Here is a 27,100-nt window from a genome sequence, read left to right as displayed (position 1 = left end):
CTCCACCATGGCCGTCTATAGCGAGAAGGAGTGGCTTCCTAGGGGCAAGCCCCAGGCGAAGTCGTAAGTATCTGCACTCCGTGATACTTCTCGTGCAACTTTAAATTCATAGTTTGTAATAACTCCGAACACGTATATGCAGTCCGGCTGGGTCCAATCTCGGGGTATCCTCTTCGGATGGGTCTCTGACTGAGTCGGAGATGAATTCACTCCCGACAGCCACCTCCCCACGACCTGCGGACGACACCGAGGTGTTGTCCCAAAGTATACCAGAGCCGGGGGCGACGGTTCTGGAGACACCCCACGGCAAAATCCCAGATGTCGGGCACATGGGGGGTAAGATCCCCATGGATTATGCTGACGGGAGCCACAACAAGTCTGGCTCCCAGCCGGTTACTGCTCCAGAGCCTCCAAAGGTTCCGGATTCCGGTAGGCAGCCCCTCGTGAAGGAGGGCGAGCCGGCCGTGCCGATGACCTCTGCCCAGCTGGAGGCATCGAATAATTTGTTGGAAGTGCTTCGAGGCGCTTCCATTGACGAAGGGCACTGTACTCTTATGAGTATGGTGATTGAGAAGGTTCGGTCCGCCAAAAGCGGATTGACCGAAGCCTGCACCAGCCTCCTAACAGGCTTTGAGGTGAGTAATGAAAAAGTTTGAGAAAATATCGCCCAATAGACAGTAGCCCCTGATACTCCGTTTGGTGTTCGGAAAGAAAAACCAAACGGAGGGTCAACTTTAAAAACCGCAGGAGTCTGACAGTACTTGTCTATGTTAATGAACAGGTGTTGTTACTGGCCGCCGCTGCGCGCATAGCTGAGGTTGCCGGACTCAGGCGGGACATGGGGCAGGCCAAAGAAGATCTCGGCCTCATCAAGAGGCAGCTCGAGGAGAACAAAGGTAAGTGATACCCCGTCTGTGTGTCATGTAGTGGAGAAAATTGGTGATGCTAACAAAAAGCATCATGATTTTTAATAGGGGTGAGGGAGTCCCGGACTAGGGGGTGTCCGGATAGCCGAACTATCATGATCGGCCGGACTCCAAGACTATGAAGATACAAGATTGAAGACTTCGTCCCGTGTCCGGATGGGACTTTCCTTGGCGTGGAAGGCAAGCTTGGTGATACGGATATGTAGATCTCCTACCATTGTAACCGACTCTGTGTAACCCTAGCCCTCTCCGATGTCTATATAAACCGGATGGCTTTAGTCCGTAGGACGAACAACAATCATACCATAGGCTAGCTTCTAGGGTTTAGCCTCCTCGATCTCGTGGTAGATCTACTCTTGTAACACACATCATCAATATTAATCGTGCAGGACGTAGGGTTTTACCTCCATCAAGAGGGCCCGGACCTGGGTAAAACATCGTGTCCCTTGTCTCCTGTTACCATCCGCCTAGACGCACAGTTCGGGACCCCCTACCCGAGATCCGCCGGTTTTGACACCGACATTGGTGCTTTCATTCAGAGTTCCTCTGTGCCGTCACCATCAGGAAGGATGTCTTTTCCTGTCTTTAAAGACGGCACCATCGTCAAGGGAGCTTTGGCCGCCGGCCAGACTATCCAGCTAGGCGGTTTTCTTATGACCGCCTGTTCGGCCACCGCTCCGACAATGACCTCTCAGGTCATTAAAAGCGATCTTCACGTCAGCCAGGAATTCGCCGAGCAGCTAGATCCGATTGAGCTCTCCTCCGTAAACGAGCTCTTGGATCACATCGCCGCCCTGGGAGTCGCTACCAACTACGATCAGATTGGGCTTAAAACCGATCTGAGAGAAATTAACTCTCCCCAGGTTACCCACCACGTTGTTGTGGTAGAGGAACAATGCGGCGACTCTTCTTCTATGTTAAAAACCAACCATGTCCGGATTCCCAATCCCTCCATGCCGGATTCCCGCGAAGGGTCGGACGCTAATCAAATGCTAAACCTAAAGTCAGGCATCGGACCAGATTTGTTGGAAAGCGTCCAGCAAACCAAGCTTCCGAATCTGGAAGCTTCTTGGCCTTTGAGCCTCAGATTGGGCGGGGTTCCGAAATTAATTCCACCCGCCCACCCAAACATAAGCGATCTATCTCAAATACGGCAAGAGCCCGATGAAACAGTACATCATTACTGGGCCAGATTCCTCCTGGTTATGAACAGGATAAAGGACTATCGTGAAGAAAGCGCGATTTCAATCTTCTGCAACAATTGTACGGACAAGGGAATCATAAACCCCATCGGTCGTTGCGAAGTTACACACTTCGCCGACCTAGCGACCATTGTACAAAAATACTGCGCGATGGAGAGTGCCTGGAAAACCAAAACTAGGTTTTGGGACAATCCGGCCCTGAATACAACCCCAGTCCGAAATAAAAGGGTGCGTCATACTCAAGCACCTGGGTTAAAAACCAAAAAGCAAAAACCCCCTAAAGGGTACGGAACCGTACTGGAGGGATGGCTCAACGGACCCTGCAAAATCCACAGTACGGAGGGCGCCACTCCAACACATAGCCTTCGAGCATGTTGGATATTACGGCAGGTGGCCAAAAGTGGCGAAGGCTTTTTAGCCCCGGGCAACTAGCCCAGCAGCACCAGTACGGTATTAACAGTCTTCGAGACTTTCGCATCAAGTAACATGCGGAAACGAACAATCCGCAGCCTTGCCGAAGTCTACCAAGTAGCAACAACAAATCCATGGAGCGACACGGCTATCACCTTCAATGCCAGCGACGAACCTAAATTCTGAACAGCTAGAGCACCAGCCGCATTGGTCCTTAGTCCGATAGTGGACGGCTTTTGTCTTACCAAGGTACTCATGGATGGCGGCAGCGGATTAAACCTCATCTACGAGGAAACCCTTCAAAAAATGGAAATTGACTGGAGCCGCATTGAGCGAAGCAGCACAACCTTCAGGGGAATAATCCCTAGTTGAGAAGTACGCTGCACAGGAAAAATCACACTAGATGTAGTGTTCGGCTCGCCGGACAATTATAGGTCCGAAGAGGTCACGTTCCAAGTGGCCCCATTCGGCAGCGGATATCATGCTTTGTTAGGGTGAGAGGCATTCACAATCTTCCAAGCTATACCCCATTACGGGTACATGAAGCTCAAAATGCCCGGACCCAATGGAATAATCACTCTCGCCAGTGATCCAGATACAACACTCCGCGCTGAAAATAAGACAGCCGCACTGGCCCTAGAGGCATTATCCGAAGCCCTAGCGGCAGAGGAACTATCTGCGTTGCGCTCCACGGTGGATAGGGACGATGTGATACTCGATAAGAGGTCCAAGTCCACCTCTTTTAAACCAGCAGACGAAATAGTCAAATTTCAGGTCCATCCAACAGACCCCACAAAGACGGCATCCATTGGGGCACAATTAAATTCTGATGTAGAAGCCGCACTACGAGAATTCCTTTGGGAAAATTGGGACATTTTTGCCTGGCACCCTTCAGACATACCAGGAATCCCACGCAGGCTGGCAGAGCACAGCCTAAATATCCTAAAAGGATTCAAGCCAGTCAAACAAGCTCTTCGGTGATTTTCCGAACCAAAAAGACAGGCAATGGGAGAGGAGCTAGCCAAACTCTTAGAAGCCGGATTCATCAGAGATATAAAACATTCGGACTGGCTAGCCAACCTAGTAATGGTACCAAAAAAGGACAAATCCTGGCGCCTTCGCGTCAATTTCAAAGACCTTAACAAGGCCTGTCCAAAGGACCCTTTCCCTCTCCCTCGCATCGACCAAATCATCGATGCTACCGCAGGGCACGATTCATTGTGCTTCCTTGACGCATACTCCGGATACCATCAAATCAAGATGGCAGAAAAAGACCAGGCCGCAACGGCATTCATTACTCCATATGGGCCATTCTTCTTCAACACAATGCCCTTCGGACTCAAAAACGCCGGCGCAACATATAAGCGCATGATTCAGACATGTCTGGCTACCCAGATAGGCAAAACAGTAGAGGCATACGTAGACGATGTGGTCGTCAAGACCAAACACGTCGAAACTCTAGTAGACGACTTGAGGGTGACATTTGACAACCTCCGAGCATATGACATTAAGCTCAACCCGGAAATATGTGTCTTCGGAGTACCAGTCGGAAAGCTTTTGGGCTTCATTGTATCCGGTAGAGGAATTGAAGCAAACCTAGCCAAGATCCGAGCTCTGTCACAATTGGATACCCCAAAAGACCTCAAGCAAATACAAAAACTAACTGGGTGCATAGCGGCTCTAAGCCGCTTCATCTCTCGTTTGGGAGAAAAGGCTCTGCCCCTCTATCGCCTCCTTCGGCGCACCGAACACTTCGAATGGACGGATGCTGCCATGGCCGGACTCGAAGAAATCAAGGCCATACTGGCAACAAATCCGGTCCTAGCCGCGCCCAACCTGGGCGAACCTATGTTATTATATATCGCAGCAACACATCAAGTTGTCAGCGCGGTACTCGTCACCGAACGAGAAACAGAAGGGCACAGATTCCCTCTTCAAAAACCAGTGTACTACGTATCCACTGTCTTAACTCCATGCAAGTCCCGGTACCCACATTATCAAAAGATAGCGTATGCGGTGTTCATGGCATCCCAGAAGCTGCAACACTACTTTCAAGAGTGCTCCATAACGGTGGCCTCCGAAGTACCTCTCAACGATATTAAAAACAATCGCGACGCAACAGGAAAGATTGCAAAATGGGCCATTGAGCTCTTACCATTTGACATAACCTACAAACCACGGCGAGCTATAAAGTCGCAAGTCCTGGCTGACTTCGTCGCCGAATGGACCGAAGCCGAACTCCCTAAATAGTACAGTGCGTACTCCAATTGGATCATGCATTTCGACGGATCCAAAATGTTGGCTGGCTTGGGGGCTGGCGTCGTCTTGACGTCCCCAACTGGAGACACAGTCCAATACGTACTTCAAATAATGTACATGGACTCCAACAACGCAGCCGAATACGAGGCCCTTCTACACGGCCTCCGGATGGCAGTCTCCATGGGCATTCAACGCCTAGAGGTGCACGGGGATTCAAACCTCGCAATATTCCAAGTAAATGGAGACTTTGACGCCAAAGATCCGAAAATGGCATCTTACCGCAACGCCGTCCTAAAAATGTCAGCTCGGTTCGAAGGACTCGAATTCCACCATGTAGCCTGGGATAATAACCAGGCAGCAGACGTGTTAGCATGCTTCGGCGCAAAACGGGACGCCGTCCCTCCAAACATCTTCCTGGAACGGCTCTTCAAGCCATCCGTATTATGGGAAGAGGAGTCCGGAAATAACAATTCGAAGCCAGCTGCAGCACCTAACTCAGACAATTCTGACACAATCGGCGGCTCAGCCAATGAAATAACACCTTCAGCCCACGAAATAATAGCAGTAATTGCCCCGTGGACGGAACCATTCCTAGCCTACTTAATTAGGCACGAACTTCCCAAAGACCAAAATGAGGCCCGCTGCATAGTTCGGCGATCTAAAGCCTACAAGGTCCATGAGGGAGAACTTTATAAGAAAAGCACAACCGGAGTCCTTCAAAGGTGTATCTCCGAAGAGGAAGGGCGAAATCCCCTAGCTAAAATTCACGCCGGACTCGGCGGGCACCACGCTGCAGCCCAGGCCCTTGTAGGCAAGGCCTTCCATACAGGATTTTATTGGCCGACAGCCCGGGCAGATGCTCAGGACTTAGTCCAACGATGCGTCGATTGCCAGCTCTTTGCTAATCAGAGCCACATGCCACCCACCGCCCTCAAAACTATACCCATCACCTGGTCGTTCGCGGTCTGGGGGCTTGACATGGTTGGACCCCTTAAAGGGGGAACCCACAAGCACAAATACTTATTGGTCATGGTGGACAAATTCACCAAATGGATTGAAGCCAAGCCGGTTAAAAAGGAAGAATCCGGACCTGTGATAGATTTCATATCCGGGGTAGTACACCGTTTTGGCGTCCCCCACAGCATCATCACTGATGACGGCATCAATTTCACAGCCGATGAGGTTAAACTCTGGTGCAAAAACATGGGCATCAAGCTCGACTACGCTTCAGTCTATCACCCACAAACTAACGGTCAAGTCGAGCGAGCAAATGGTCTAATCATGAGCGGCATCAAACCCAGACTAGTGCGGTCCCTCAAGGAATCTAACACGCACTGGGTAGAGGAGCTCGACTCCGTACTCTGGGGGCTGCGGACCACGCCAAACCGAACAACCGGATTCACACCATTTTTTATGGTGTACGGCGCAGAGGCAGTTCTGCCCTGCGATATAATTCATGACTCACCTCGCGTGCGCATGTACGAAGAAAGAGAAGCCGAGCTGGATCGGCAGGACAGTTTGGACGCGTTAGAGGAGTAGCGGGACGTGGCAAAAGCTCGTTCCGCATTTTATCAACAGCAGGCTCGAAGATATCAAAGCAGAGAAGTACGGGCCAAAGCTTACAATGTTGGCAAACTTGTTCTACGCCTGCCGGACAAGAAAAAGGACAAACTTAAGCCAAAGTGGGAAGGTCCCTTCATCATCGACCAAGTCCTGACCGGCGGAGCATACCGTCTATGTAACGCATCTGACAACCGACTCGAGCAGAACCCATGGAACGCAGCCCGTCTCCGAAGATTCTACGCCTAACGCCGGACTCAGAGTTCGTCTCACCCTCCGTCCACCTTTTTACATTTTCACTGTCTCTTGTCCCCCTCCTTCTTCCCACCTTTTTTTTCATTACCTTTGATAGGCTGATTTGCGCATTGTTCGCACACACTTGATGTGCTCCTAGCACTCATTATACCTGGTGGCTTCTTTCACAGAAGCTTATTTATACGGGCTTCATGCCCAACACATGTGTCATACTTCCGCATGTACCTTTTATTCACCATTATATGCATCGATATGACTTAAGTTTTGGCCAAGCTGGGTTGCCTGGCTCCTGTGCTTACCCCTACGTTCCCGATTGTTCCGCTAGGAGGTAAAGGGAGCACCTTTGCGATTGTTACTGCCGGGTCAGCCGGATGTGTACCTCAGACTGGGTGAAGCCGAAAGCTAGTGTTCTTAAGAGAATATTCGGTCGGTGACTTGAAAGATGATTTATTACTTACTTATTTATTTGCCCCCAGATGCTTTTTCTGCTATTTTCGCAATACGGACATGCACTTTAGGGCATGCCTCCCAGGGAAAGGAACCCTTAACGGAACTATTCTCCCTGGAAGATGTTTCTTACTAACCATGTAATATAACATAGCTAGTTGGGCACTTGTCTGATAAAGCAATTATGACCCCGACGCCTTGTCTCCACGCATGCCCCGGTTCTTCTATAACCATAAGGGTATTCGGATACACTCCAGACTATTGGGTCCCGAGGTTGAAGCGAAATGGTCCGCAAAGACAAACGATCTACAATCCGGCTAGAAGGCATTTTACATGTCATTTCAAATTACATCGTCAAACTGACTGCTTGTACTCCTCTTCAATCCCATCTAACAGGCTGTCTAATTTACAGTCATGTTGGGAATATTTCGCGGCCAGCTCTACTTGGCCGTACATCAAGCTCACAGGGATCTCCTTCCCATCAGGCCCCGCAGGTCCGACCTCGGCCATGTGGTTTGGGTTGGCCTTCGGGTACCGTGTCTTCACCATGGCCCAGGCCTCCCTGGCGCCTTGACGTGTAATGCCCCGGATTCGATGTGCCAGGTGTCTGTCAGTTATCCGTCATTGTTGCCATGTCATTTGCTTGCGTGTTGCATTTTACCATGTCATCATGTGCATTGCATTGCATATGTGTTCGTCTCATGCATCCGAGCATTTTCCCCGTTGTCCGTTTTGCAATCCGGCGCTCCTATGTCATCCGGCGTCCCCCTCTTCTCTCTTTTCGTGAGTGGTTGTTAAACATTCTCGGAATGGAACGAGTCTTGCCCAGTGGCCTTGGTATAGCACCGGTAGACTGCCTGTCAAGTTTCGTGCCATTTGGAGGTCGTTTGGTACTCCAACGGTTAACCGGGTAACCGTAAAAGCCCCTCTCCCTTTGCAGCCCAACACCCCTTCCAAAGTGGCCCAAAACACAGCAAACTCCCCTCCATGCTCTCGGTCATTCGATCACGATCGCGTGGCCGAAAACCGCTTCCCATTTGGACTCTCCTAGCCCCCTCTACCTATAAATAGGTGCTCCCCCTCGGATTTTCGCGTAGATGAACCCTAGCCCCTTCTCCACCGCGCCGCCGGACATGTCCATCCGCGCCGGACATGTCCGCCGGCCACGTCGCTTCGACCAATGGCGTCGCGCCACGTCGCCGCCGTCAGCGCCCACCAGGCCCGGTCGCCGCGCGCCTTGCGCCGCCGCCGCCCTCCGCCCGCAGGCTCCAGCTCCGCGCCGGAGCTCTGCCCCGCCTCGCCCTGCGCCAAGCACCGCCGCCGCCTCCTCGCCCCCGGCCGGAGCCGCCCCGGCCGGATCCGTCTCCGCCGCTCGCCGCCTCGAAGCTCCGCCGCCGCGGCCATGGCGCCCCGCGCGCGCACCTCTGCCGCCGCCCTGGGCGTGCCGGAGCCGCGCCGCCCCGTCTCCTCCGGCGATCCCCGGCGCCTCGGCCCCATATTTGGCCCCCTTCCTCGCCTCCGGTGCCGCCTTCCCCGTCGTCTTCTCCGACGAGCATCTCCGTCACTGCCTCGAAATCCGTGCCCGGGTCAACCCCAGATCCGGAGGTGATATATTTTGCCCAAGTCCCAGAATTTTGTTATAATCATGCCATGTTCGTCATGCCGTATCTCTGCATCCGTAGCTCCGTTTCGTGCGTATAATATGTCAAATTGTTCGCCTCAACGAGTACATCATTTCATTACATTGCATCATATTCATTTGAGGTTATCTAGATGCATAAATCATCGTTGTAAGAGTGCTTCATGATGTTTTCTGCTGTCTGTTATCAGAATGAGCTCTTTTGTCATTTTTGCCATGATTGATGTGTGCATCCTATGAGGTTGATGTCTTCATGTGTTTTGATCTATGCTATGTCTTCTTTACAGAGGTGCTTACCATGTATTTTTGTGATCAATGTGGTGACTAGCACAAGCATGCAAACTAGGCATCGTGATGTTGCTGATTTTAGTCCCTGTTCTGCTGTTATTTTGATGCCATGTAAACATGATGCTACAGAGAGATCCATGCATATTTTGAGATACTTAAGTAAGGGTGTTTTGAACATATGGTTATTGTCTATCCATTAATGCCCTTTGTGGCAATTATGGAGTAGTCTAGCATGTCATTTTCGTGTTCTACTTTTGCTTCAAAATGTTTCCTGGCAGATTGTTTACATGTTATTCAATTTGGCCAAGCTTGTTGTAGTTGATCCTTGCATGCTATGGACTTGTTCTTGACTTGGTTTGTTTCACAAAGATGTATTCTTGCTGATGCTATGCTTATCTTATCATGCAATGACTTGTGGTGAGTGAATCGAGCTTGTTAAGTAGGGTACATGATGTTGCTGTTTTGCTAGGCTGAATCTGTTATTTCGTGATGCTATTTAAACATGTTGCTACTAATCATTCTATGCATAATCTGGAGATGTGATCTAAATATGTTTTGATCTACATGTCATCCTCTAACCATACATGCCCTTGGTTGCATTTATAGCTTGCTGTAGATTGTTCATATCTTGCTCCAAAGTTGCTTCATAATGTTGCTGTCAGCCTGTTAACATTAAGTTCAGTTGTTTCCATGTGTTTTCCTAGTGTCCTATGCACCCTATGACCTTGCTATTGTCATGCTTAGCTTCACAAATATGCCTTCTTACTGTTGGTTGCCTTGCCATGCCATGTATTGCTCTGTAGTGAGTTGCACAAGCTCATCTACATGCCTTCATAATTATGTTCCTGCCATGTTTAAATCTGTAATATAACTTGCCATGTTTACATGGGTGCCATCATATTTTCTGATCCTTTTAGCTTATGGTCAGTAAGGGACTTTTGATCTATGCTTTGAGTAGAATCATGCCATGTCTTGTTTTGCTATGATAAGTTCCTGTAACATGTTGTTTGATAGCTCTAAACATTGCATCGTGATGTTATTTTCTGCAAAGTCTGAAATTGTTATAACTTGCAATCTTACCATGTGTGCTTGAGCATGTTCTAGTGATTTCTGGAGATAGCTCAGTGTTCATGTTTTGTAATGCTTTACCTGTATATCATGCCCATGCCTTTTGTTATTATGTTGAGGCCCTGTAGCATGTTGTTTTGATGCTTGCAATATGCCTAGTTGCTGTTTTGGATAGATTGTTGCTATAACTTGTATAGCGTGTGGGTGTTGAACCGTTGCTCCGTTTTGAGTGTGCTCTATATGAAACTTGCTTGATTTTGCATGTAGTTTCATATTATCATGTTGCATCCTTGTTTTGGAGTGTTTGCTTGATGTTTGTATGCATTTTGCATCAATGCCATGTCTAACTTGTTTTGCTCATATCTTCTAGACCGTAGCTCCGAACTAAATGAACTTTATATGTAATTTGACTAGAATCTCGTGTAGATCATCGTGGTGCTCTTTAACTTGCTGTTTAACAACTTGAACATAAGGCTTATTCAGATCTGGACCAATTTCGAAATATGCATATGAGGACTTACCGGAATTGTTATATGTTGTTCCCGGCCTCATTTAAACTTGCCTTGATGTGTTGCTCTTATTTGCATCATCTCTTGCCATGAGTAGCTTCATGTAGCTTTGTCATGCATCATGCTTGTTGTGCATCATGCCTTGTTCATGTGTGGTGTGTTTACTATCTTGTGTGCTTCTTTTCGATAGTTCCTGTTTCATTGCGATCGTGAGGATTCGTTCGTCTACGCTTGGTTCGGCTTCATCCGTTCGTCTTCTTCATGGACTCATTCTTCTTCCTTGCGGGATTTCAGGCAAGATGACCGCTACCCTGGATCTCACTACTATGATTGCTATGCTAGTTGCTTCGTTCTATCGCTATGCTGCGTTACCTATCTTTTGCCCATCAAGCCTCCCAAATTGCCATGAACCTCTAACCTTTGACACCTTTCCTATGCAAACCGTTGTTTTGCTATGTTACCACTTTGCTCAGCCCCTCTTATAGCGTTGCTAGCTGCAGGTGAAGTTGAAGATTGCTCCATGGTGGACAGGATTTTGGTTGGGTTATCACAATATCTCTTATATTATTAATGCATCTATATACTTGGTAAAGGGTGGAAGGCTCGGCCTTATGCCTGGTGTTTTGTTCCACTCTTGCCGCCCTAGTTTCTGTCATACCGGTGTTATGTTCCTGGATTTTGCGTTCCTTACGCGGTCGGGTGATTTATGGGACCCCCTTGACATTTCGCTTTGAATAAAACTCCTCCAGCAAGGCCCAACCTTGGTTTTACCATTTGCCTCACCACCACCTACTTTTCCCTTGGGAGTCGCTCTCTCGAGGGTCATCTTTATTACAGCCCCCCCGGGCCAGTGCTTGTCTAAGTGTTGGCCCAAACTAGAGCACCGTGCGGGGCCATCCCTTGGCAACTTGGGTTACGTCGGTTCCTGTATGCTTAGCTTATCCGGTGTTGCCCTGAGAACGAGATATGTGCAGCTCCTATCGGCATTGTCGGCGCATCGGGCGGTCTTGCTGGTCTTGTTTTACCATTGTCGAAATGTCTTGTAAACCGGGATTCTGAGTCTGTTCGGGTCTTCCTGATAGAAGGTCTATTCCTTCGTTGATCGCGAGAGCTTGTCATGGGCTAAGTTGGGACACCCCTGCAGGGTATAATCTTTCGAAAGTCGTGCATGCGGTTATAGGCAGATGGGAATTTGTTAATGTCCGGTTGTAGATAACTTGACACCAGATCCGAATTAAAACGCATCAACCGTGTGTGTAGCCGTGATGGTCTCTTCTCGGCGGAGTCCGGGAAGTGAACACGGTATTTGGGTTGTGTTTGACGTAAGTAGGAGTTCAGGATCACTTCTTGATCATTGCTAGCTTCACGTCTGTTCTGCTTTCTCTCTTCTCGCTCTTATTTGCGTATGTTAGCCACCATACTTGCTTAGTCGCTGCTGGAGCCTCACCACTTTACCCCTTCCTTTCCCTTTAAGCTTTGCTAGTCTTGATACCCATGGTAATGGGATTGCTGAGTCCTCGTGGCTCACAGATTACTACAACAACAGTTGCAGGTACAGGTTATGCGATGATCATGACGCGAGAGCGATGCTTGCTTGCGTTGAGTTCTTCTTCTGCTTCTTCTTCGATCAGGGGATAGGTTCCAGGTCGGCAACCTGGGCTAGCAGGATGGATGTCGTTTGAGTTTCTGTTTGTGATTCATCCGTAGTCGGATGATGCTCTGATGTATTGTGATGTTGTATTCGTGTAGCATTGTTTGCCTTATGTATGTATCCCCATCTATTATGTAATGTTGATGTAATGATATCCACCTTGCAAAAGCGTTTCAATATGCGGGTCTATCCTTGGTGGGACCTTCAAGTTCCTTTTGGATAGGGTCGCATATTGGGCGTGACATGACGGCAGGCCGAGATCTTCCACAGACGGAGGCATCGCCGTGCTCCCTGAAGCTTCTCAGCAAGCCCTCCAAGGCCCTCGGGTAGGGAGACGGAAGGCCATAAGGCCTGAACGACGCCACTCATCGCCTGCCGAACACGTTCGAGCAGTTGCACCAGCTCGGGAACTTGGTCACCCGTTGAACTAGGCATTTCCTCCGCAGGGCGACCTGTGAGCACATCTAAAGACACATTTCTGTCAATCGACTTCCTCGCCGAATTCTTCTTTTCAAAGGAATTTGCTCAAGCACTTACTATAAATGCCGCGACGAAGCCGCTGATTCTCCTTCACGGAGCCAGATAGCTGGGCCCGAACACCTTTCAGCTCTTCTCCTAGCTGGGTGTGGGCATCTTGGAGCTTGTTTCTCTCCTGCTGCACCTTCATAAGCACCCTCTCGCCAGCCTTTAGCTGACGCGGTAGCTGTTGCTTGTCCGGATCTAGTCCGGCGCCCTCTGCAATATTATTGTCAGATTTACGCACACGCCGCACTTTGTTAACTACTCATCTTTCGAAGTACGTATTACCAGCGGCGGTCTCTGTGGCTCCCCCTGTGGTGGCTAGTGCAGCCTCAAGTTGGGCCTTGCACTCTTGGAGCCCCTGGGACAGGTGGGTATTCTTCTCCGTAAGATCCTGCATAATAAATGATCCTTAAATCAGTTATTTTAACTATTTTAAGTCTCGGGGGCTACTAGCATATATAACTATTAAAATTACTTACCCGCATGTCCTTCACATACTGCTCCGTGGCTCTGGTTAAACCATCTTGAGCAGCACGGAGGTGCGCATTTCCCGCATCAAAGGCATTCAACGCCTCCGGGGAGAAACACGCGTCACGAAGAACTGTCCGGCGACGCATGTGATTCATGGCGCTATCCACCTCAGACCGAGTGGCGGACAGCCTGTCGGCATCCTCCGTCGGAGGAGCATCCGGCTCTTGCCTTGTGTTCGCCTCCACTTCCGGACCACGCGATGGAGCATGGCTGGCGGAGGCTTGATTGGCAACCTCTCCGGACACTGTCCGGCGAGCGCTCTTTCTCCTGGAAAAAGTTATGAGCATTAATATACCTCCTAGGGATCCTTCCCTTGAAAACAACGGTGCGCCGTACCGTTGCGGCGACGTTTCGATTCGCGTTGCACTCCTCTTCCGCCTGCTGGGCCGAACTGACCCTTGCTGGTCAGCCGCCGCAGGTTCGGCTTCCCGCCTTAAAGGCACCTCCTGTGATGCACCATCAGTATATGATGGTCAGAGTTGAGCACAGATCAAATGATGGTGTCAAGACCTCGGTCCTAGTCACCTGGGAGGCCGGAAACAAACCGGGGTAGTCAGCCGTAATGGCAACTAGGGCATTGTCCATGCTAAGTTGGTGGAACACCCCGTCAATGAGCTCCACCTTTATGTCCGGATCCTCTTCGGAGGTCGGATCAAGGGATCGTTTCGGATCCTCGGGCTGTGGAGTTAGGCTTCGTATGCCCTCCACGTCCCGGCGCAACTCTTGCGTCGAAATCACAAAGTAAGATACTTGACTTTGGAAGTAAGGATCGGGTAGATAAACGTCCACTTACCCAGCTCCGAGGGTTATTCATGGAGAATCCGTTCAATGGATTCGTGCGGAGAAAGTCCTCCTCCTCCCCCTCGTACAAGCCGGACAGGATCTTTGCCAGATCGGCTACCGAGCCCGGCCCTCTACGGCCATGACGGGTGGCGTCGTCTTCCCCGTTGAAATCCCACATAGGGTGGCCCCTATATTGGAGTGGATGCACCCCTCGCATAATGCACATGGCCATGATTCCAATCATGGTTAATCCGGAGTGGGCCAGTAACCTAATCCGGCCCATCAGATAATGAACGCTCCCATCATCCTCCCGTTGAGGGCTCTGCGGGCGCCAACTCAGGCGTTTCTTCAAGGGAGCATTGCTGAACTCCGGGAGGCCGATCCGAACTGGATCCGACAGAGGGGCGTCCTCCATGTAGAACCATTCTGAAGGCCAGTCTTCGGACGCCTTCTTCAGGGTGCCGGATTGATATCCGGTCCCGGTGATGCACCATATTTCGGCTCCGCCCACTTGATATATCGACCCCTCATAAGAACGGGGTACGATGCAAAACAATCTCTTCCACAACGCAAAATGGGGCTCGATGCCCAGGAACAGCTCGCAAAGAGCTACAAATCCCGTGATGTGCGAGGCAGGTGTGAGGTGATGAAGCTGGAGTCCATAGAACTCCAGGAGCCCCCGGAGAAACGGATGTATGGGAAATCCGAGTCCCCTTATTAGATAAGGGACGAAGCATACCCACTCTCCTTTGGAAGGGTTGGGGACGCTCTCCGCCTGCTTTCCACCCTTGAAGGTGGCCAGTCCGGCTCGAACCGGAACCATGAAAGCTGGCAGAAGATATCCCTCGGTTTGGAGCGCCACTAGCTCGCTGTGTGGAACTGAGCATCTCCCCCAATCTCCTGGCTTAGGGCTGGGAGCACGAGAGGAGGAGCCACGTCGACTATCCATGATAGAATGGATTTTTGTCAGAGGCGCTTCGATGAGAACTTGTGGATGGAGGAGGGTGTGAGCTGGATCTAGATCCTCGCCTCTCTTATAGGCGGCTCGTTCGCACAGCTAGGGGGTAAAATGTAAAAATACCCTAGCTTTTCGCATTCATACGACACGTGGAAGAAGGCCATTATTGGGCGTGGAAGCCAAGGAGCACAACATTTATAAGGAAGCCGGACACTATTCGACAGGAACATAAAGTTTGAAGGAGAACCCGCCTTGCGACGCCGAAGACAATATACGCGCCGGACTCGTCGTCGCTGAAGCCCGGTTCGGGGGCTAATGAGGGAGTCCCAGACTAGGGTGTGTCCGGAAAGCCGAACTATCATGATCGGCCGGACTCCAAGACTATGAAGATACAAGATTGAAGACTTCGTCCCGTGTCCGGATGGGACTTTCCTTGGCATGGAAGGCAAGCTTGGCGATACGGATATGTAGATCTCCTACCATTGTAACCGACTCTGTGTACCCCTAGCCCTCTCAGATGTCTATATAAGCCGGATGGCTTTAGTCCGTAGGACGAACAACAATCATACCATAGGCTAGCTTCTAGGGTTTAGCCTCCTCGATCTCGTGGTAGATCTACTCTTGTAACACACATCATCAATATTAATCAAGCAGGACGTAGGGTTTTACCTCCATAAAGAGGGCCCGAACCTGGGTAAAACATCGTGTCCCTTGTCTCCTGTTACCATCCGCCTAGACGCACAGTTTGGGACCCCCTACCCGAGATCCGCCGGTTTTGACACCGACAAGGGGCCACGACCGAAGTGGCAGCCCTGAAGAAAGGCATTGTCTGAGGCTGAAGCCAAGGCGGCCACGGAGCACATCGAGCATGCAAAGCAAGATCCTCGGGTGGGAGAGGTACAGCAAGTGCTCGAGGAGTTCGGCAAGAAGTTCGAGTCCTTGAAGCATGACTTCAAGATGCAAGCGCCCGAGCTTGCCAAAGCCCTCGAGAGCGCGAAAGATGCCAAGGCCAAAGCCCAAAAGGACCTCCAAGAAATCCAGGCGGCCAAGAAGATAGCGGCAGGTAAGGCATTGATTATGCAGAGCAAGCATGTGGAGGAGACATTTCTTTTACTTAACCGAATTCAGAGCTCTCTAGGGACATTTCCAGATCTGTCATGCAGCATATCGGATGCCACGGTGTTCTACCGTGCCGAAGAAGGGAGCTCAACAGAGAAGTTGTTTTGGTCCCAGTATGTCGGAGCCGAACACCCGATGCGCTTGAGTGACCAACTGAAGCAATTGGTCGAACTGCACAAGGTGGCCAAACTGGCCATGAAGGGCTTGATAGTCCGGATGTGGCCTGGTGAGCCTCTGCCCGACAGCTACTTTGGCCTTATAAAGCAGATGGTAAATGCCTGTCTGCGACTTGAGGTTATCAAGAAATCCGTCTGCATTGAAGGTGCCCGCCGGGCCATTGCCCGCGCGAACATGCATTGGGCCAAACTGGATGCTGATAAGCTGGTGAAGGACGGACCACCTAAGGGTAAGCAGCATCGCTACCCCGAAAAATATTATGATGGCGTTATGAAAGGCGCTCGCCTTGTGGCGAATGAATGTACCAAGGACATAATCTTTGAGTGGATGTACTCATGTCGTTTTTGTAATATGAAAACGAGTTTGTTTGCGCTTATATGACGCGTTGTTGATTTAAAATGTTACCTTCTGTGCAGATGTTTATAAAATTCTGAAAGTAGGCCAGTCGTCGACTTCTGCCCCATTGTAACTAGTACTCGGGTGTTCGTGGAAAACCCAAACACTCTTTATCCAAATATTTGGTCCTTTAAGGAGGTGTTCAGCGCAGCGAACAAGGCAATCGGACTATGCGGCTTTATAACTCTCACTTAGCCATAGAAGTCTACCATTTTCAATTTCGACGAAGCCCCTAATATTCGGAAAGCCGAATCGGGGTGCTATACACGCCTAATTCAGACGAGGCCAATTCCTCGCCTGAAGAGGAAAAAATCTTGAAGGATTTTGAACCTCTCGAACAGCGACCAGCTCTCGCCGCATCATGATAGTCAGTTTTCGGCTTTCTCTACTGAGGTGCTCGTCTGAAAGAACCGGGACACAATCGCAGTAGTTCTCCCTGCGCTACCTTAGCCGATATAACAGAACATAAGGTACCAAAACAAGGGAGCCGGGCTAACCCAACTATTGACCCAGGACATGATTCGGAGTTGATGCATATAATGCTATAAGTTCGGGGTTCCGCACTATCGAATGTGTTTGGACTTTTCTTGTCAAGTTATGGGGCTCAATAAAAAGCCCCTGGCAAACTAGTCATACCAAAGTGTACGGATGCAATATTAAATGAACATTCATGGGAAAATATGAAGATAGTAATAAGAAGCTGACGATGTATACTATTTCCCGTTGTTATTTGGATAATACGTCAAGGTGTATGTGTACAATTAATGCGTGAAGCAGAAACAAATAGGACTATTTGACATGTCCTATCAAAAGGCAGGCTGCATGCGGGTATGTAAAACAGGTATAATGATCATTAACAGAGACCACCTGGGTATTCCCTTGTGTGCAAAGCCTCTTGCCTCCTTGGTGTTCCCTCATGTGATGAGTCCGATGGTCCGGTTCTCTGAAGGGTTGCCCAAAAGTAGGGTCCTGAAAGAAAGAAAGAAAAAGGGTATGCGGGCCTCGTGGCGGCTGAACCGCACTGTAGGCCGCATCGTCGTCTCGCCTCCACCTATGACCATGGTATTTTGAGTGCGTAGTTGTGTACGCGTGGCACAAATGTCACCTGAATGGCGCTGGGGTGGAGGCCGGATTGCTAATCGAGCTCTTGGCGTGCCTGACGATCCTATTGCAGGGTGCTCCGGACTCGCTTGACGGTGTTCGGGATTGTCATTGCCGAATTGGCTATCTGTCAAAGAAGGCTACTTTGTACTTCTACCGCGAGGGCCGTAGTGTACTCTTTCGTACGGAGGGAGCGGTCTGTATTTCCATTGACTGTTATAACCCTGCGAGGTCCTGGCATCTTGAGCGTAAGGTATGCATAGTGAGGTACCGCATTGAATCGAGCGAATGCGGTTCCTCCAAATAGTGCATGATAGCCACTATGGAAAGGGACGATATCGAAGATTAACTCCTCGCTTCAGAAGTTATCTGGAGATCAGAAGACCACTTACAGCGTTATTGAGACCGTACAGCGGGCCTCTACCCCTGGAATTACACCTTTGAAGGAGGTTTGGGTGGGTTTGATCCATGAGGGATCGATGCCCATTTTGCGCACTGTGTCCTGATAAAGCAGGTGCAGGCTGCTGCCACCGTCCATAAGGACTCACGTGAGGTGGAATCCGTCGATGATTGGATCAAGGAACAATGCGGCTGAGCCGCCGTGATGGATGCTGGTAGGGTGGTCCCTACTATTGAAGGTGATCGGATAGGATGACCATGCGTTGAACTTTGGGGCGACTGGCTCCATCGCATAGACGTCCCTCAGTGCATGCTTTCGTTACTGTTCGGGAATGTGGGTGGCATAGATCATGTTTACCATTTTCACCTGGGGGGGGGGATTTCTTCTATCCCCTAGTGTTCGGACGCCGGGGCTCCTCGTCATCATCTCTGTGCAGCCCCTTGTCCTTGTTTTCGGCATTCAACTAGCCGGCCTGTTTGAACACCCAACAATCTCTGTTAGTGTGATTGGCTGGTTTGTCGGGGGTGCCGTGAATCTGGCACGAGCGGTCGAGTATGCGGTCCAGACTAGACGATCCCGGATTATTTCTTTTGAACGGCTTTTTCCGCTGACCGGATTTTGAGTTGCTGAATCCGGCATTGACTACCGTATCTTCGGCATTGTCACTATTATTCCGGCACTTATGTCTATTGTGTCGTGGCTTTTCGTTACTGTCGCGGACATCTGAAGTGCCGGAGTTTCTTGGCGTGGTGCTACTACGAGCCAGCCAGCTATCCTCGCCTGTGCAAAAGCGGGTCATGAGTGTTGTGAGGGCCGCCATGGACTTCGGTTTTTCTTGGCCGAGGTGTCGGGCATGCCACTCGTCGCGGATATTATGCTTAAAGGCCGCCAGGGCCTCAGCGTCAGGACAGTCGACAATTTGGTTCTTTTTAGTTAGGAACCGAGTCCAGAATTTCCTGGCTGACTCTCCGGGCTGTTGGGTAATGTGACTTAAGTCATCAGCATCCGGTGGTCGCACGTAAGTGCCTTGGAAGTTGTAGAGGAATGCGTCCTCAAGATTTTCCCAACTGCCGATGGAGTTTGCTGGCAGGCTGTTTAGCCAATGTCTGGCTGGTCCTTTGAGTTTAAGGGGAAGATACTTGATGGCGTGTAGGTCATCACCGCAGGCCATGTGAATGTGGAGAAGAAAGTCTTCGATCCACACCGCGGGGTCTGTTGTGCCATCGTATGACTCGATGTTTACGGGTTTAAACCCTTCTGGGAATTCGTGATCCATTACTTCATCAGTGAAGCAGAGGGGGTGTGCGGCGCCTCTGTGCGGGGCTATGTCGCTACGTAGTGCGACTATGTCTGGCCGGTTATGTTCGGCCCGACCGGACTTGTTGTTAGTGTATCCGGCATGACGGTCATCGTCAAGTGTTGGGGTGCGCCCCCGTGATCCGTCGATTGATCTTGGTTGTCCTGCTTTGTTTTCCAATAGATTTCACAGGTCATGCGGCCGTAGTAAACTGGCGTGGGGGTGCGGGCTGGTATTCGGTCTGATACACCATTTTATCCCGTCCACGTGGTGGCCGGTCAGCCTTGTCTTGTGCTGGTAGTGAAGGCTCTACGGCCTCCTCCTCTAGTTGAGGTAGCAACTTGTGCTTTGGGTAACCTTTGGTGGGGCGCTCGAGTCCGTATTCCTCGGCCGCCAGGACCTCGGTCCATCTGTCTGTGAGCAGATCTTGATCAGCTTGGAGCTGCTGTTGCTTCTTTTTCAGGCTTCTTGCAATGGCTATAAGCCGGCGCTTAAAGCGCTCCTGCTCTATGGGATCCTCCGGTATGCCGAATCCATCGTCGTCGAGGCTCACCTCGTCTTCGGAGGGAGGCATATAGTTGTCATCCTCCAAGTATCCGTCCGTTGCCTGTTCATCTGGGCTGACCTGCCCGTGTTCTTGTTCGGCTTGCTTGAAGGTAGGCTAATCAGGATTGTATTCCTCTTCGGCACCATTTGGATTGTTTTCTTCTCCTGTGTCGGTATTGCTGTGGCGGGGCTTAGAGCGGCGCCGATGACGCCCATGCTTTAATTTCTTCCCTGAGGGGTTATCTTCTGTTGCCTCATCGCCATTGTTTTCTTTGGGGGTGTCCACCATATATATATCATATGAAGAGGTGGCTGTTCAGCGCCCTGTGGGCGGTGGTTCCTGTTCTTCTCCTGCATCATCGTCTATACCGTCGATGTCATCGGAGTCGAAGTCAAGCACGTTGGTCAAATCATCGACCGTGGCTATGAAGTGGGTGGTGGGTGGGTAACAAATTTCTTCGTTGCCTGCTTCCCACTTGAGCCGGACATAGTTTGGCCAGGAATCTCCTGACAGAGAGAGAGACCTTAATCAATTTAGCACATCGTCAAAGGGGGAGTGCTGAAAGATGTCTGCGGTGGTGAACTCCATTACTGGAGCCCAATCGGACTCGATGATCCCGGGCGCGCGCGGTTCGGAACCCACATCCGAACACAAGTCCGGTGGTCTAGTGACGCTGATTACCTTAATGGCGGAATCTGTGTTCAGCTCTACTTCCAAAGAGTATGCGGCTTCCATGGTGGGGTCCATCCACCCATCCTCGGACGACGCGGTCTGCTCCGGATTTAGGTCCGGAGCAGCTGCAGGGGCGATATGCCGAATACTGCCTGACAACAAATTTAAGTCGTGCTTGTCGTGACTGTTCCGCGCTCCTGATGCAGGCCCGAATCCGTCGAAGATCAAGTCTCCGTGGATATTGGCCGTGTAGTTCAAGTTTCCGAACCTGACCTAATGGCCAGGGGCGTAGCTGTCGATCTGCTCCAGATGGCCAAGCGAATTGGCCTGCAGTGCGAAGCCGCCGAACACGAAGATCTGTCCGGGGAGAAAAGTCTCACCCTAGACTGCGTTGTTGTTGAAGATTGAAGGAGCCATCGAGCCTTACAGTGACGACACAGAGGACCTCTCAATGAAAGCACCAATGTCGGTGTCAAAACTAGCGGATCTCGGTAGGGGGTCCCGAACTGTGTGTCTAAGGCTAATGGTAACCGGAGGCTGGGGACACGATGTTTACCCAGGTTCGGGCCCTCTCGATGGAGGTAATACCCTACTTCTTGCTTGATTGATCTTGATGATATGAGTATTACAAGAGTTGATCTACCATGAGATCATAGAGGCTAAACCCTAGAAGCTAGCCTATGATTATGATTGTCGTTGTCCTACGGACTAAAATCCTCCGGTTTATATAGACACCGGAGGGGGCTAGGGTTACACAGAGTCGGTTACAGAGAAGGAGATCTATCATCCGAATCGCCAAGCTTGCCTTCCGCGCAAAGGAGAGTCCCATCCAGACATGGGACGAAGTCTTCAGTCTTGTATCTTCATAATCCAATAGTCCGGCCAAAGTATATAGTCCAGCTGTCCGGATACCCCCTTATCCAGGACTCCCTCAGCCGGCGATTGCTGTGCAGAGGTGGTTGTCTGGGATGGTGCGACAGCGGTGAGGCTTTCTGGGATCTGGGGGAGAGGAGAGGGCGGAGAGGGCGGAGAGGAGAGGAGAGGGGGCGAGGAGGCAGGGCGGCGGCGTTGGAGCGGGCGCGGGCGAACGGCGGCGTGCTCCCATGGGGTCGTCGGGTTAGGTGTGGGGGAGGTGGATCTGGCGAGGGAGGGAGAGAGGCCAAATGGAGAGGGGAGCAAGTGGAATGGGGGAGGGTTAGCAATGGCGCACCTTTTAGGGGTGTGCCATAAACACCGTGATAGCAATGGCGCACCTCCCCTGGTGCGCCATTACTAACTTTTTTTTGGATTTTTAGTTGCATCCAATAATTTTTTAGAAAATGACGATCAAATTTGAAAACATTTATGAAAAAATATCATCAAATTTGAAAACATTTATGAAAAAATATGAATATGAAAAAATATCATCAAATTTCTTATTTGAAAATATATTTTTGGATTTTTAGTTGCATCTAATAATTTTTAGAAAACATTTATGAATATGAAAAAATATCATGAAATTTGAAAAAATATTCATGAATTCAAAAAGTGCCCATGAAATTTAAAAATATTCATCAGTTAAAAATATATTAACGAATTCAATACTTTTTGTGAGTTAGAAATTCAATACCAGAATAAACCTAAATAAAAATTGGTATACCAATGGCGCACCTCCTAGGGGTGCGCCATAAGTACCTTGATAGCAATGGCGCACCTTCTCCTGGTGTACCATTAGTAACTTTTTTTTTGATATTTAGTTGCATTCATTTGTGAATTGGTAAGACATTTATGAATATGAAAAAATATCATCAAATTTGAAAAATATTCATGAATTCAAAAAGTGCCATGAAATTTAAAAATATTCGTGAGTTCAAAAAATATTAACAAATTCAATACTTTTTGTGAGTTAGAAATTCAATACCAGAATAAACATAAATAAAAATTGGTATACCAAAATAAACATAAATACCAGAATAAACATAAATAAATATTCATGAGGACTAGAACAGAAGAAATGTCATTTCCATATGTCGAAATACAATCGAGAAATGAAGACTACAATTTAAATACAATCGATCTTAGCTAGCTATCTTTTCACAATCTTCTTGCCCTTATTTTTCGCAAATGGAGTTCTTCTCTTGAACGGACGTCCTTTAGGTAGGGTGGTCCTTCTTCTTGTGGTGTATGCTAGAACTTCATCGTTGTCTTCATGTTCCATCTTCGGGTCGCCGTACTTGTTGAAGACTTGCTCATTGCCGACTCCATCCATTCCGATGATCGTCCTTTTGCCTCTCCTCACGACAACACGACTGGGCTTTGACGGGTCGGTAATGAAGAAGCATTGGTCCACTTGGGAAGCCAGTACCCATGGCTCATTTTTCGCGGTGACGTTTGCTCCCGCGGTCTTGGATTTGGCTTCGGGTATAACCATGGTGGTGAAATACCGGTCTTCTTTTTGGATGCTCTTGGCCCATCTAACACGGAACATCGGGACCTTCTCTCCAGCGTAGCTCAGCTCCCAGATCTCCTTGATCCTTCTGTAGTATCTGTCCTTGTCGTTACCGGTGTAGGATTCCATCGTTACCCCGGAGTTCTGATAACCATCGCTCTTCATGTCCTTTTCCTCGGTGTAGAATGTGTAGCCGTTGATATCGTACGCCTCATAGGTCATCAGGTTGTGCTCGGCGCCCTATGACAAGGCGAATATGAGTTTTTCTTCCGCGGAAGAATCCTCATGTAAAGGGTACGACAGAAGCTTCTCCTTGAACCAACGCGTGAAACATGAGTTGTGCTCTTTGATTATATCTTCGTCCGTCCTCTGTTGGCCTCGGTCATTGTACGTCTTCTCAATAAAGGTTTTGTGCTCTACCACCCAAGGATCAACCACGTTTATGTGTTGTAGCGCGACTAGGTTTGCTCTTTCAAAGTCGGCGAGTCGACCCTCAAAGTCGACATGCATTTCGCGGCGACCCTCCCGGTGACCCCATCCAGCAAGCCTACCGAGGTGTCTGTTGACGGGCAGACCAACGGGGTTCTCGATGCCTAGATAATTCATGCAGTAGGAGATGCACTCTTCGGTCAGAAAGCCCTTGGCTATGCTTCCCTCTAGACGTGACATGTTGCGAACGTATCCTTTGATGACACCATTCATCCTTTCGAACGACATCATGCTGTACAGGAACGTCGGCCCGAGTTGGATGATATCCTCCATGATATGGACCAGCAGATGCACCATAACATCGAAGAATGCGGGCGAGAAGTACATCTCGAGCTCGCATAATATCACCACGATCTCTTCCTATAGCCTTCTGCGTTGCCTCACGCCAACCAACTTCCTAGAGATGACGTCGAAAAATTTGCATAGGCCAAATAGCATTTCATGGACGTCTGCGTCCATGATCCCACGGATTGCAACTTGAAGTATCTGCGTCATCAGCACGTGACAGTCGTGAGACTTCATCCCGCTGAACTTCTGCTTCGCTGAGTCTAGGTATCTACTTATCTTCCCCGTGTAACCGTAAGGAAGTTTTACTCCTAGGAGGTAGGTGAAAAACTACTCTATCTCCTCCTGACTTAGAGTGAAGCACGCGGGAGGGCAGCCATTTCCGATCTTCTTGGACTTTTTGCCTTTGCGACGACTTTCCGTGTCCTTCGCCTCATCATCATCATCATTAGTGTGAAGCTCCTCCCTGATGCCCATTGATTTCAAGTCTGCCCTTGCTTTCGGCCCATCTTTGGTCCTCTCTGGCATGTTGAGCAGGGTACCAAGCAGACACTCGCACACGTTCTTCGTGATATGGATGACATCAAGGCTGTGAGGCACACGGAGGATCTTCTAGTACGGCAAGTCCCAGAAAACAGACCTCGTTTTCCATACCTTCAGCAGTGGCTCTGGCGCCTTTCACTTCTTTCCCGACTCTAGCGCCTTTGTTGGCGGTGGGCAATCTTTCCAATTTTTCAACAGCTCGTCTATTTCCTTGCCGCTCCTCATACGCGGGCTCTTCGGGGTTCGGTTTCACCATCGAACAGATCCTTGTGTTTTCTCCATGAGTCATCGTCGCGAAGCCACCTTCAACATCCCATGAACACGGTTTTCGAAGACCTGGGATCTCTATCTAGCTGGTGATACATTGTGTCATTCATGCACCTGACGCATCCAGAAAATCCGTGGACCACCTGCCCCGCGACATATCCGTAACCGAGATAGTCGTGCACCGTTGTGAGCAGTGCGGCTCTCATAGGGAAATATTCTTTCTCTGTGGCATCCCATGTACTGGCTGGCGTTTTCCACAGCGTGTCTAGCTCCTATTTCAGCAGCCCCAGATACAGATTGTTGTCGTTCCTTGGTTGTTTCGGCCCTTCAATTAGCATACTCATGTGAATGTACTTCCTCTTCATGCACAACCAGGGGGGAAGGTTTTACATCCACACAAACACAGGCCAGGTGCTATGTGTGCTTCTCTGGCTGCCAAACGGATTGACTACATTGGTGCTCGCGCCCAGCATGATGTTCCTTCGATTGTCCCCAAATTCTGGGTGTTTGAAGTTCAACGCTTGCCACTGGCTCGCATCCTTAGGGTGACTCAGCATCTTGTCTTTTATATTTATCTCTGGATCATTTCCGTCATCTTCTCGCTTCTTCTCCTCCCTATCCGCGTGCCAACGCAGGAGCTTTGCTACCTTAGGGTCCATGAAATACCGCTGCAGACGAGGAGTGATCGGAAAGTACCACACCACTTTTTGAGGAGCTTTCTTCCTCTTCTTGTATCGAGTGACGCCGCACACAGGACATATGGTAGACTCCGCGTGCTCGTCCTGATAAATGATGCAATTGTTCATGCACACATGGTATTTCACGTGTAGTAAATCCAGAGGACACACGATTTTCTTCACCTCCTCGAAACTGGTCGGGCACTTGTTCCCCTTGGGAAGACGTTCGTGCCAGAATGACATGTTCTCGTCAAAGCATGTGTCGGTCATTTTGTGTTTTACCATCATCTCTAGAGCCATGAGCGTTACTTTCAGGCAGGTATCCTCGGGCCTGCATCCTTCATACAATGGAGTAATCGCGTCTATCTCCAGTTGATCCAGCTTGGCTTTCTCTCGGGCGGCAGCTCTTGCATTATCCACCTGCTTGAGAAGCAGCTCTTGAATATGAGGCTCTTGCACCCAGCCCCTCAATGGTCCATCGTCGTATGCTCCGGCATCTTCACCTTCATGATCATTCCCTTTGTTTTGATCTTCCTCATCATCATGTCTGGCATCTTCTACATGATGACAGTGTACTGCATCTCCTTCGTGATCATGTCCTGGAGACTCTTCATCTTCTCGCCCGCCCTTGCCGCGGTTGTCTTGCTGCCCTTCCTCATTTCTTTCCTGGCCCCCATGGACGACTTCATAATCATCTTCATCACCTTGCCACCGATAGCCATCCATGAAACCACGCAAGAGCAAGTTGTCCCGCACCTTTACAAAATCCGGGTCCATAAGGCTCTTCAGCTTGCATCTTCGACATGGACATCTTATCTCCATCTCATTCTTTTGAAGCATCTCGGCCTTCACGGAGCTCAAAAACCTATTCACGATGCCTTCGGTCATCGTGCGGACCATGGTCGCCTGTGGGGTAGAGCAAAACGATATTTTACAACAACAAAAAAAGTTGGCACGACTTTGCCTAAAAATAGGACTAAAAAGAATGCATAGTGCCAAATTCTCGCTGAAACGGAAATGAATCAACATTCCGGCAAAATATTGGCAACTATCGCATTTCAAATACCGGTACCTCCAAACACAAACATATGCAACACCACAAACATACGTCGATCTAGGCCATAAAAAGTGCATGTGCACATTGTTGGAGGGAGAAAAAAGTAGATCTAGAACATAAAGAAAGCTTTCCCCTTACTCACCTGTCAAAAAAAGGAAATTTAACCACTTAATTTGGACAAATCTATGGTGCAAATGAGGTGAGGAGGAGGAAAAGCCGAGACCAAGCTTGGAGGAGGAGGTGGAGAAAATGAAGTGGGGAAAGTGAGTGTGGTAGGTGGCTGTCCAAAATATCTAGCTAGTCCCAGGTTACCAATGGCGCACCTCCTAAGAATGCGCCATTAGTAACCCTGGTTCCTAATGGCGAACCTGGTGGCTGGTGTGCCATTACTAGTTTTGAAAAAAAATATAAAAAATAATTGTTAGTAGTGGTGCACCGCGGTTCTGGTGCGCCATTACTAGATAAAACTAGTAATGGCGCACTGTCCCCTGGTGCGCCATTACTAGTTTTGAAAAAAAAAAGTAAAAACAAATGTTAGTGGTGGCGCACAAGAGGTGTGGTGCGCCATTACTAGTTAAAACTAGTAATGGCGCACTGTCCCCTGGTGTTCCATTACTAGTTTACGCTCACTTTTAT

This window comes from Triticum dicoccoides, chromosome 6B (assembly GCF_002162155.2).
Source record: "Triticum dicoccoides isolate Atlit2015 ecotype Zavitan chromosome 6B, WEW_v2.0, whole genome shotgun sequence".
NCBI classification, from domain to species: domain Eukaryota; kingdom Viridiplantae; phylum Streptophyta; class Magnoliopsida; order Poales; family Poaceae; genus Triticum; species Triticum dicoccoides.
Note: the sequence above shows the minus strand (reverse complement) of the source record.